The sequence below is a fragment of the Hyperolius riggenbachi genome, chromosome 7, assembly GCF_040937935.1.
Source record: "Hyperolius riggenbachi isolate aHypRig1 chromosome 7, aHypRig1.pri, whole genome shotgun sequence".
NCBI classification, from domain to species: domain Eukaryota; kingdom Metazoa; phylum Chordata; class Amphibia; order Anura; family Hyperoliidae; genus Hyperolius; species Hyperolius riggenbachi.
This window is the reverse complement of record NC_090652.1, coordinates 193183851-193195364: the sequence shown is the minus strand read 5'-3', so window position 1 is coordinate 193195364 and position 11514 is coordinate 193183851.

The following is an 11514-nucleotide window of genomic DNA, read 5'->3' as shown; positions in this document are numbered from 1 at the left end:
CTTATTTACATGCCTGTGATCTATGTGTGTTCTTTCTGTTTTCGTCATACGACAATGATCATCTGTGCACGCACCACCATGTCCATACATGTCCCACCCAAGTTTCCATGTCTCAATTTTCCACCTTTCTTTGCCCTGCCAGATACCTTAAGGAGCCCATTCCCAGATGCCCTGCTACATGTATCACTAGAGCTACTGTTTCCCCACCTCTTTGTGAGGTGTATTTATGCATTGGCATACAGGCGGGGGGTTTCTTCGCAGTGACTCTATCTGTCCACACAAATATGTTTATTGGTCCCCATTACACTTTTGGGATGCACATATTCTGTGTATAATTGGAACTGTAGCTTCCCTTGCCCTCTTGAGAGGTATACTCTATTATGCAGGCTGGGCTCATGCATCAGCTTCACCATCTGCACAAAGATGTGTTACACTGCATAACTTGTGCTATATGGGAGCTGCTGCTTTCCCTGCTCATTTGTGTAGCTTTACTGAGGCACTGCTATGTGGGCAATGTATACATAGGGCTGCAGTTTGTACTCTGTTTACAAACAAATGGCAGAGCGCTGGTGTGATCAATCAGGAGGCTTGGACAGGCTGTTATGATAATAATAATAGTCAGAACATTTGTGTGGTCCTTTTCTCCTGTTGGACTCAAGGCATTCAGGAGGCCACCCTGCAGTGTTGGGGGGGGGGGGGGGGGGGGGTCTTGCCTTGAATTCCTTACTGAATAGGTACTTGACCTAGCCGGGGTTTGAACCCTGGTCGACTGTGTCAGGGGCAGAGCTCTTGACCAGCACTCTATCCAGCCAGTACTCCACCCTCTTCACATTACACAGGGCTGTGAGTGTTTGGAGCGTTGCTATGGCAGCACTCAGTCCCTGCAAACCAATCAGTGCAACACTAGGCGGGACTCCCCCTGCTGACATCACTTCCTCCACTATGATACAGCTGCAGCATGGAGAGGAGGCTGTACCTCTACGCCCACACCAGAGCTCCCAGGGGCACCTTGACTAGCAGCACCTCCGGTCACCCCAGCATGAGCGACAGACACCTTTTGAGCGGGGGTCATGCTCACAAACATCACATCCTCGTCTGCCTTTAGATCTTTTTCCAGGGCATGAATGGCTTGTATTTTCTCTTGTTCGGTGTTTCCTCCTTTACTTCCCTCCTCCACTTCACAGTCCTAACCCTCTATTGGTGCTGAAGGCTTGAACGTTTTTTTGGCACTGCAGGCTCTCCGCTAGGGGCCCACCATTTTCTTCAAGCTGTTTTTGGCGCAGCTTTTGTTCCTCATATTTTTGTTTTATCTCCACCAACCTCTTGTCTGTTTGAAGTAGTTTGTTACTCCATGATGCACCATATCTGTGCTTTATCTCGATGAAGTTTAATCTCAAACTTGAAAGTTCTGTGTTGCAGAGGTTCACAGCTGTCATCCACCCGACAACATCATTGGCAACAGATCTGCCAGCCACGTGCCCCGTCCCCAGGTAAGCCAGGCTAGGGGGGGTATGAGCCGGCTGCTCCATCACCGGAGCAGCTGGCTAGCACAGGAAAGGTCCCTGTTAGGCCTAGGCCTTAAGCAGGGGCCTCAAGTCCCACTCCTACCCGAAGAACTGGCAAGGAAGTCGGCTACAGTCCACAGCACCGGAGACCCTTTGCTGGAAGTCAGAAGCTCCTCTGACACACGTCCTCACCCCTATGACTATGGTAGGATTAGATTGTGAGCTCCTGTGAGGACAGTCAGTGACATGACTATGTACTCTATAATGTGCTGCAGAAGATATCAGTGCTATATAAATACATAATAATAATATGGTAGGACATTAGGCTATGACTATAGTAGGATTAGATTGTGATCTCCTTTGAGGACAGCCAGTGACATGACTATGTACTCTGTAATGTGCTGCAGGAGATATCAGTGCTATATAAATACATAATAATAATATGGTAGGACATTAGACTATGACTATGGTAGGATTAGAGTGTGAGCTCCTCTGAGGACAGTCAGTGACATGACTATGTACTCTGTATAGTGCTGCAGATGCAGAAGATATCAGTGCTACTTAAGGAGGTAGAGGTCATGGGTGTTATGTAGGGTGGAGTGAGCTCACTGGGCACAGCTGTGGGTGGGAAGGGGACATTAGGTTCTTCTAGGGTGAGGAGAGGTAACTGGGTGCTGCTAACAGTGGTGAGTGGTCACTGGCTGCTGCTGGGTGTGGAAAGAGGTCACTAAGTTCTGCTGGAGAGAGGTGGCTGGATGCTGCATGTGGGCGCTGACTATAGGGGTTGTAAGTGCTGGGTGCAGGCTATAAAGGGTGCTGGGTGTTGCTGCAGGCTATAGTGGGTTCTGGGTGTGGGTGCAGGCTATAGAGGGTGCTGGGTGTTGCTGCAGGCTGTAGTGGGTTCTGGGTGTGGGTGCAGGCTATAGTGGGTGCTGGGTGTTGCTGCAGGCTGTAGTGGGTTCTGCGTGTGGGTGCTGGGTGCAGGCTATAGAGGGTGCTAGGTTTTGCTGCAGGCTATAGGGCTAGTGGATGCTAGGTGCAGGCTATAGTGGGTGCTGGGTGTTGGTGCAGGCTATAAGGGATGGTGGGTGCTAGGTGCAGGCTATAGTGGGTGCTGGGTGTTGGTGCAGGCTATAAGGGGTGGTGGGTGCTAGGTGCAGGCTATAGTGGGTGCTGGGTGTTACTGCAGGCTATAGGGCTAGTGGATGCTAGGTGCAGTCTATAGTGGGTGCTGGGTGTTGGTGCAGGCTATAAGGGGTGGTGGGTGCTAGGTGTTGGTGCAGGCTATAAGGGGTGGTGGGTGCTAGGTGAAGGCTATAGTGGGTGCTGGGTGTTGCTGCAGGCTATAGGGCTAGTGGATGCTAGGTGCAGGCTATAGTGGGTGCTGGGTGTTGCTGCAGGCTATATGGGGTGGTGGGTGCTAGGTGTAAGCTATAATGGGTGATGGGTTGTGATACAAGTCTGAAGAGTCTGTGTGAATGACTGGCTGTTAGGTAAGAAACACATTAGCAAGCTAGTCAGTAGGTAGAGAGGACATATTTTGCATCTTTTAGTAGTGATGGACCATTCTCCATAGAAAATCATTGGCAAGAACACAAGGTTACTGCAAGTTATAAAAACATACGGCTGTGCGCTGCGGTCACGCAGTGGGCATGAGGGATGAATCATACTTCCAAGTTGTGGATAGGCTGATGGTCGACTATACCCTCTGCAAACAAGTACTGAGCATGCGTGGCACGTGATATGGTTATATAACATTGTGTTGCAATAAGCGCGTAACCCTGAATTAACTGTTTCAGGAATTGCACGTTCACACGGGACTTAACCAGAACTAGTCCTGTTCATGAGAATATTGACTATAAGTCATCCAATCATAGCGAGGCTCATGCCTGTGCATCCCCAGGATGCAATAGGGAAAATGGGTGGAGCTATGAGTATAAGAAAGAGAGATTTCCCTTGCTCTGATGGGACTCTCCACTACTGACGAGTTGTGTGATGTTGTGTATGCGCTGCCTCCTGACGATCGCTGGTCCCCCGATACGGAGTGATGATGCAATATCCGGTAATGTATTGATTCTTTACTCTATTACTTATCCATGATTCACTGCTATACCTGTAAATAATGTAAATAATTGAATAAATATCCTAATACAGTGTGAAGTCGTAAGCTATGTATTTACCTAGTCTGTGTGCTAGTGTGAGTCGAGTGTGAGGCCTTAGCAACGCCAAAAACATAGCATTACATGGGTGTGGGTGCAGGCGATAGGGGGAAGTGGGTGCCATGTGTAGGCAACAGTGGGTGCTGGATGTGGATGCAGGCTATAGGGGGTAGTGGGTGCTAGGTGTAGGCAATAGTGGGTGCTGAATGTGGATGCAGGCTATAGGGGTAGTGGGTGCTAGGTGCAGGCAATAGTGGGTGCTGGATGTGGATGCAGGTTATAGGGGTAGTGGGTGCTAGGTGCAGGCCATAGTGGGTGCTGGATGTGGATGCAGGCTATAAGGGTAGTGGGTGCTAGGTGCAGGCTATAGGGGGTGGTGGGTGCCAGGTGTAGGCAACAGTGGGTGTTGGGTGTGGATGCAGGCTAAAGGGGTAGTGGGTGCTAGGTGCAGGCTATAGGGGGTAGTGGGTTCTGCGTGTAGGCTATAGCGAGTTCTGGGTGTGGGTGCAGGATATAGGGGTGCTGGGTGTGTTCAGGCTATAGCATAGTGGGTGCATGTTGCAAGGTATAGTAGGTGCTGGCTGAAGTTGCAGGCTAATAGGTGGTAGTGGGTGTGTGTGCTTTTTACCATGTCTCTGGTGGAGAGCAGACAGGTGATGGGCGTTGCAGAGAGGAGAGTAGCTGAGGGCAGGATCTCTTCCATTACTCACCTTCCCACTCACCTGCTCTCCTCTGATGCTGACCAGCTTGGGGAGCAAGGCTACCTAGTCCCTCCTTCTTCCCATCCACCTGCTATCTTCGCCGATGGCAATCGACTTGAGTGGGCGGAGCTACCTACTTCCACCCATCGGAAGGCGGCAGAGAGGCCACAGGATGGGAACCAGAGTGCTGATTCGAGGGGCCACGCATCGCAGCAGATGGAGCTCAGCACCAGGCGTGGGAATGCCTAGTATGTAAACTGGCGGGGGGGCGGAGTTAGAGGCGGCACCGCACGAGGTTACACAATTTACCCGTGCGTCTGCTTCTATACATAGAGGGCCGGGCAGCTACCTAAGCTAGAGGAGGAGGCAGAGCGGAGGCGTGGGGAGAGCAGTGTGTTTGAACGCTGCTTGCATCGATTGGCTGGACCACCGGGGGCATTTATAGAGGCGGTGGAGGAGAATGCAGAGCATGTGGTGCATCCGTGCTTAACCAAAGTTTTGTCACAAACGGTAGTAGCAGCGGACGGCTGTGTCACCCGCTGCTGCGCCTACCCCCCTGAACGGCGCTGCAAGCAATTGCCTGTAGTGCCTGGCGCTAGAGGCGCCCCTGCTCGGAGCAAAGCTTCTAGGCAAGTTTCTGCAGGGACACTGCAACCATTACCGGTACCTACCTACGGAGCCTTGGACTCACATTTCCATGGACTTTGTGGTGGAACTCCCCAGTTCTGAAGGGAAGACAGTTATTTGGGTAGTAGTGGACCGTTTCAGCAAAATGGTTCATTTTGTGCCCTTGAAAAAACTTCCCAATGCCCAGGAACTTGTTGACTTATTTGTCACCTACATTTTCCAGCTGCATGGGATACCGGTGAATGTGGTTTCAGACAGGGGAGTTAAGTTTATTTCTAAGTTTTGGCGAGCTTTCTGTCAGTCATTGGGTTTGATCTTGTCCTTTTCTTCTAGTTATCACCCCCAGATGAATGGTCAAACAGAAAGGATGAATCAGTCCCTTGAACAGTTTCTTAGATGTTATGTGGCTGATGCTCAGCATGAGTGGGTTAAGTTCCTTCCTTTCGCAGAATTCGCAAATAACAATCTTAGAAACTCGTCCTCAGGCTTTTCATCATTTCAGGTAGTCACAGGGGGCTTGATTCACAAAGCGGTGCTAACCTACTTAGCACGTCTAAAGTCTTTAGACGCGCTAACCAGGGTGCTAAGTAGGTTAGCACCGGATTTCTCAATCAGATCGCGCGCTAACTTTGCGCGCATAAACTTTTACGCGCGCAAAGTTTTACGCGCGCTAAGTCCCATAGGCTTTAATGGGCACTTCGCGTGGAGCGCCCTGCGCTCTGTGCAGTATGCGCGTAAAGTTTTACGCGCATAAAGTTTTGCGCGCGGAAAGTTTTATGCGTGAAAAGCTTGTTTAGACGTGCTAAGGGGGTTTTCACAGGCGTGCTAACAGTTAGCACCGCTTTGTGAATCAAGCCCAGGGAGATCACCTAAATTTTCTCCATTACCTGTGAGCAATTCTCCCTTTCCGGCATTGGAAGGTTGGCAGGAGTCCTTAAAGAGAATGTGGGCTATGGTGAAAGTCAATCTGGAGAAAGCCTTTGTGGTTCAAAAAAGGCAAGCTGAGAAAAAGCGATCTCCTGAGTGGGTTTTCCCTCCAGGAGACATGGTCTGGGTCTCCACCCATCATATTGCTTTAAAGGGAAGGTTCAGGGAGGGTGGGTAAAAAATAAAAATCAATTTCCACTTACCTGGGGCTTCCTCCAGCCCGTGGCAGGCAGGAGGTGCCCTCGCCGCCGCTCCGCAGGCTCCCGGTGGTCTCCGGTGGCCGACCCGACCTGGCCAGGCCGGCTGCCAGGTCGGGCTCTTCTGCGCTCCAAGGCCCGGAACTTCTGCGTCCCACGCCGGCGCTCTGACGTCATCGGACGTCCTCCGGGCTCTACTGCGCAGGCGCAGAACTACTGCGCATGCGCAGTAGAGCCCGGAGGACGTCCAATAACGTCAGAGCGCCGGCGTGGGACGCAGAAGTTCCGGGCCTTGGAGCGCAGAAGAGCCCGACCTGGCAGCCGGCCTGGCCAGGTCGGGTCGGCCACCGGAGACCACCGGGAGCCTGCGGAGCGGCGGCGAGGGCACCTCCTGCCTGCCACGGGCTGGAGGAAGCCCCAGGTAAGTGGAAATTGATTTTTATTTTTTACCCACCCTCCCTGAACCTTCCCTTTAAGACAACCTTCAGCTAAGTTGCGGCCTAGATACATTGGTCCGCATCCCATTACTGAGAAAATTAATGAGGTGGCATACAGGGTAGCTCTTCCAGCCAGTATGAGGGGTGTAAAATTTTTCATGTTTCATTGTTAAAACCGGCTGTGCATGTGGATTCCTCTCTCCCCCCCCCCCCCCCCATAGTAATTGATGGGGAGCCAGAGTATGAAATTGAGGAGATCCTGGACTCTTGCAGGGTGCTGAATTCTGTGCAGTATCTGGTCCACTGAAAGGGGTATGGTCCTGAGGAAAGATCATGGGTACCAGCCAAGCGTCTTCATGCTGGGGAATTAAAACAACAATTTCACTCATTACATCCAGAAAAACCATTTGTGGCGTGTCCGGAGTCCGCGCCTCGGGGAGGGGGGGAGGGGGTAGTGTTAGGAATTAAGGATTTACCTTAGCGGCGGAGAGCAGCGCGACCGCCGCTTCTGAGTCTGATGTCATGACGGCTGTCGACGCATCATCGCAGGCGTCCCTCACGGCTTCTCGCAGAACAGGTCTCTCTACTGCGCATCAGTTCAGGTCGACACGCTCGCTCGCGGAGCGGCAGGACCTTTATGGGCTTAGGAGACGAGTCAGCTGATCGGCCGGTCAGCTGACATCTGCCTGCTGTTTCTCCTCACTGATTGGTGGAAGTTTTCTGGGCGGGACGCTTGGAATTGCCTGTCTGCATTTAAGCTTGGAGTTGTTAGTAGCTCATTGTCTGTTGCTGCTGAAACTTCGCAGTGAAAGCTCTCAGACCTTAGTCAGATCAGTGTGTGCTTAAACCGGCAGGACCCTGGGGATTTGCACTTAGTTTAGGATTATTATTATTAGTGTTATTTGAATATTATTATTTTGCCTGTACCTCTGACTACTCTCTGCCTATCGATTCTGTACCTCTGCCAGTCTGATCTGTTGCCGACTTCTGCCTGAACACTCTTTCTGACTTAGCCTTAAGCTGGCCACTAATGATACAATCTTTTTCATCCAATCTTACCATTTCTATGTAATATAAGGTAACTGCCTAAAGTATCCATTCAGTATATTTACTCAATTTACTCTTATACTACATAGATTTGGTAAGATTGGATGAAAAAGATTGGATCATTAGTGGCCACCATTACGATTCTGTACCTCTGCCAATCTGATCTGTTGCCGATTTTTGCCTGAATACTCACTCCGATTTTGCCTTACAATTCTGTACCACCGCTTGACCGATCTGTTACCGACTTTGCCTGTACGACCACTCTTTTGTTAGTGATAGCCCCTGTCACCAAAGGGTTATCACTCTTTAGCACTATTGTGTATTACTGTGCACTAAAAACACGTGTGATCGCACTTTGAATAAAATACTGACTATTGTGCTGATAGAGCTCGTTCTGATTATCAGATACATCACTGATCATTACAACAGACTGATGTGAAGCCACCTCTAGGTCACATGGCCTACAACTTCTCCTGCTGCTCCCAAAAAAATTATACAGACTGATGTGAAACCACCTCTAGGTCCCATGGCCTACAACTTCTCCTGCTGCTCCCAAAAAAATTATACAGACTGCTGTGAAACCACCTCTAGGTCCCATGGCCTACAACTTCTCCTGCTGCTCCCAAAAAAATTATACAGACTGATGTGAAACCACCTCTAGGTCCCATGGCCTACAACTTCTCCTGCTGCTCCCAAAACATTATAAAGACTGATGTGAAACCACCTCTAGGTCCCATGGCCTACAACTTCTCCTGCTGCTCCCAAAAAATTATACAGACTGCTGTGAAACCACCTCTAGGTCCCATGGCCTAAAACTTCTCCTGCTGCTCCCAAAAAATTATACAGACTGATGTGAAACCACCTCTACAACTCCTGCTGCTCCAAACAACACTTGTAAATGATGGCCGTGGAACACCATGGCTTACGCGACAACTCCTGCAGCTCCAAACCACAATTATAATGACCGCCGTGGAACACCATGGTTTACATGACAACTCCTGCTGCAAAAAAAAAAAAAAAATGAATGGTGGAACTGCCTCTAGGTCCCATGGGCTACCATTTAGCACAAACGAGGTTTCAATTGCGACTATTTTAATTTTTCCGCCGGAATGCGGAATTCCGTGGAATTATGCGAAATTCCGCGGAAATGTAATGGCGATGGAATTTAGCGCTGGCGGAATCCGCCAATTTCGGCGAAACGGATTTAGGACCTTCCGATCATCTCTACTCATGTCACTCCCCTCCTGCACAAAGGAGTATGGCAGGAGCTGGGAGCACATGGCCCAGGCAAGCAACCCATTCAGCATCCGGATGCGCCTGTTGGTGGGAGGCAGCACCTTGGTCACACCAACAAAGGACTTGCTGAGAAGGGTCTGGCTGCGCTTGCCTGCACGGGAGGATGAGGAGGCCACTGTGGAGGGAGCTGATGAGGCCACTGAGGACTGGCTGCCCGGGGGTGGGGGGGAACAGTGAGTTGCTGTGCTCCTGCTACTGCTGCTAGATGAGCAGGAGGGTGGGATGCTGCTGCTGCTGAAGTCTGTGCAGTGGCTGTCTGGCTCTGACCACTGCCTGCGCCACTGTCCTTCAGCTTCAGAAACTCACTGTGGTCCTGAAAATGTTTGGTCTCCAAGTGGGTCTGAAGGCACGAGGACACCGCAACTGTGGCAAATTGCAAGGGTCTTGTCGTCTTCGCACTTAGTGAAGAACCGCCAGACTGGGGATTTCAACTTGCCATTCAAGCTTGAGGGCTGGGGATTTTTTTGGTCTTTGGAGGGCTCTGTTTTTTTTCACTTTGCTTGGAGGAGGTTTGCTGCGGGTGGTGGTAGCTGCTGAAGCAGCAGGCTGTGGCTCCTGCCTTCCCCGCCCTGTGCTGGCCGCCTTGCTGCTGTCTGGACTCTGCGCCAGAGATGCCTCCTCCTCCGATGACGAGCTGCCTTCAACCAACTGTGCTGATGGTGGTGGCACATAGGGACTAGTGTTGGGCGAACACCTGGATGTTCGGGTTCGGGCCGAACAGGCCGAACATGGGCCAGATGTTCGGCATGTTCGGCCCGAACGCCGAACTCAATGGGAGTCAATGGGACCCCCGAACATGCCCATTTTGGGGGCCCCATGGGGTCGCAGGCATAAGGGGGGAGCATGCCCCGGTCGCGGGGGGGGGGGTCGGAAATTCCCCCCACCCCCTCCGCTAGCGCTCCCCCCTCTGCCCGCTTCCCCATACAAAAAGTTTGAAACAAGTTCAATAGTACCTGGGCTGGTGGCACTGGCTGGCAGTGGAGTGAGGAGGAGGAGGAGTCCGAGTAGCAGAGTGACGTTGAGGCCGGGCAGCGGGCGGTTCAGCGCTAGTACCCTTGTGGTACTTCCGCCCTTTCTCTGACCTCACGTCCTCTGCGTGATGACGCATACGAGGGTACGCGTGATGCGTACCCTCGTATGCAGAGGACGTGAGGTCAGAGAAAGGGCGGAAGTACCACAAGGGTACTAGCGCTGAACCGCCCGCTGCCCGGCCTCAACGTCACTCTGCTACTCGGACTCCTCCTCCTCCTCACTCCACTGCCAGCCAGTGCCACCAGCCCAGGTACTATTGAACTTGTTTCAAACTTTTTGTATGGGGAAGCGGGCAGAGGGGGGAGCGCTAGCGGAGGGGGTGGGGGGAATTTCCGACCCCCCCGCGATCGGGGCATGCTCCCCCCTTATGCCTGCGACCTTATGGGGGGCAGTATTCGGCCGAACAGGGGCCCTGTTCGGCCATGCATTCAGTAGTTCGGCGAACCCCGAACAGTTTGGCCGAACACCACCAGGTGTTCGGCCGAACTCGAACATCACCCGAACAGGGTGATGTTCTGCAGAACCCGAACAGTGGCGAACACTGTTCGCCCAACACTAATAGGGACGATCCAGCAGGTCATAATCATCATCCCCAAACATCTCCTCTGAGCCCGCCTCAACCAACTCCTCTACCCCAACATCCCCTGCAACATGCCCCTCCTCCTCCTTCTGAAATTCCACCTGTTGTGCGCCACCAACAAGAACCTCCTCCACCTCAAACTCCTCCTCCTCCTCCTTGCATAATCACCCCAACATCTCCTCCTCAAGCTGTGCATCCACATCCATCAAGTCGCTTGCCTTCCCGGGTGTCAAGAGCGCACTCAGTGAGGGCAGGCTGTCCGCTGGGGTCGACGTGACCTCAAACGGTGGTGGAGGGCGGCTGCTGCTGCGGACCGGAGTGCTGGTGGTGGCACTGGTGTCTCTGGCGCTTGAGGTCTGGCTGGAAACGGTGGCTTGCTGCTCCACCATCATTTCCACCACAGCCTGTGCCTGACTCTCCGCAATGGGCCGGGGACAACAACCCAAGGCAAAGATGGGCGCAACCTGCTGCTGCGCCCCTGCTCCCTTTTCCACAACTCTGCGGTCAGTGGCTAGCGGCGTACCAGTTACAGACCTTCCGCCAGTGGCTTTAGCAATGGCGCTGCCTTTCCTGCTGATGCCTCTACCTCTGCCAGTTATCGTACAATTATACAAATACAGCAATAAAAACAAAAAATATATATGTAGAAAGGGTGGGAAAGGGTGTAAACTTTAATAAAGAGTCTGGGTTGGTGGGTGAGTGAGTGACCAAATAAAAAAAAGAAAGTTTATTTTTTTTTCCTTTTTTTAAATACTAGTAGACAGACAGTACTAGTAGTGTAGTCTACAGTAGTCGATAACTAATGCGTGTGACCAATAGAGTTGGGCCGAACGGTTCGCCTGCGAACGGTTCAATGCGAACTTCAGTGGTTCGCGAACTTTTTGCGGAAGTTCGGTTTGCCCCGTAATGCACCATGAGGGTCAACTTTGACCCTCTACATCACAGTCAACAGGCCCAGTGTAGCCAATTAGGCTACACTAGCCCCTGGAGCCACTCCCCCCCTAAT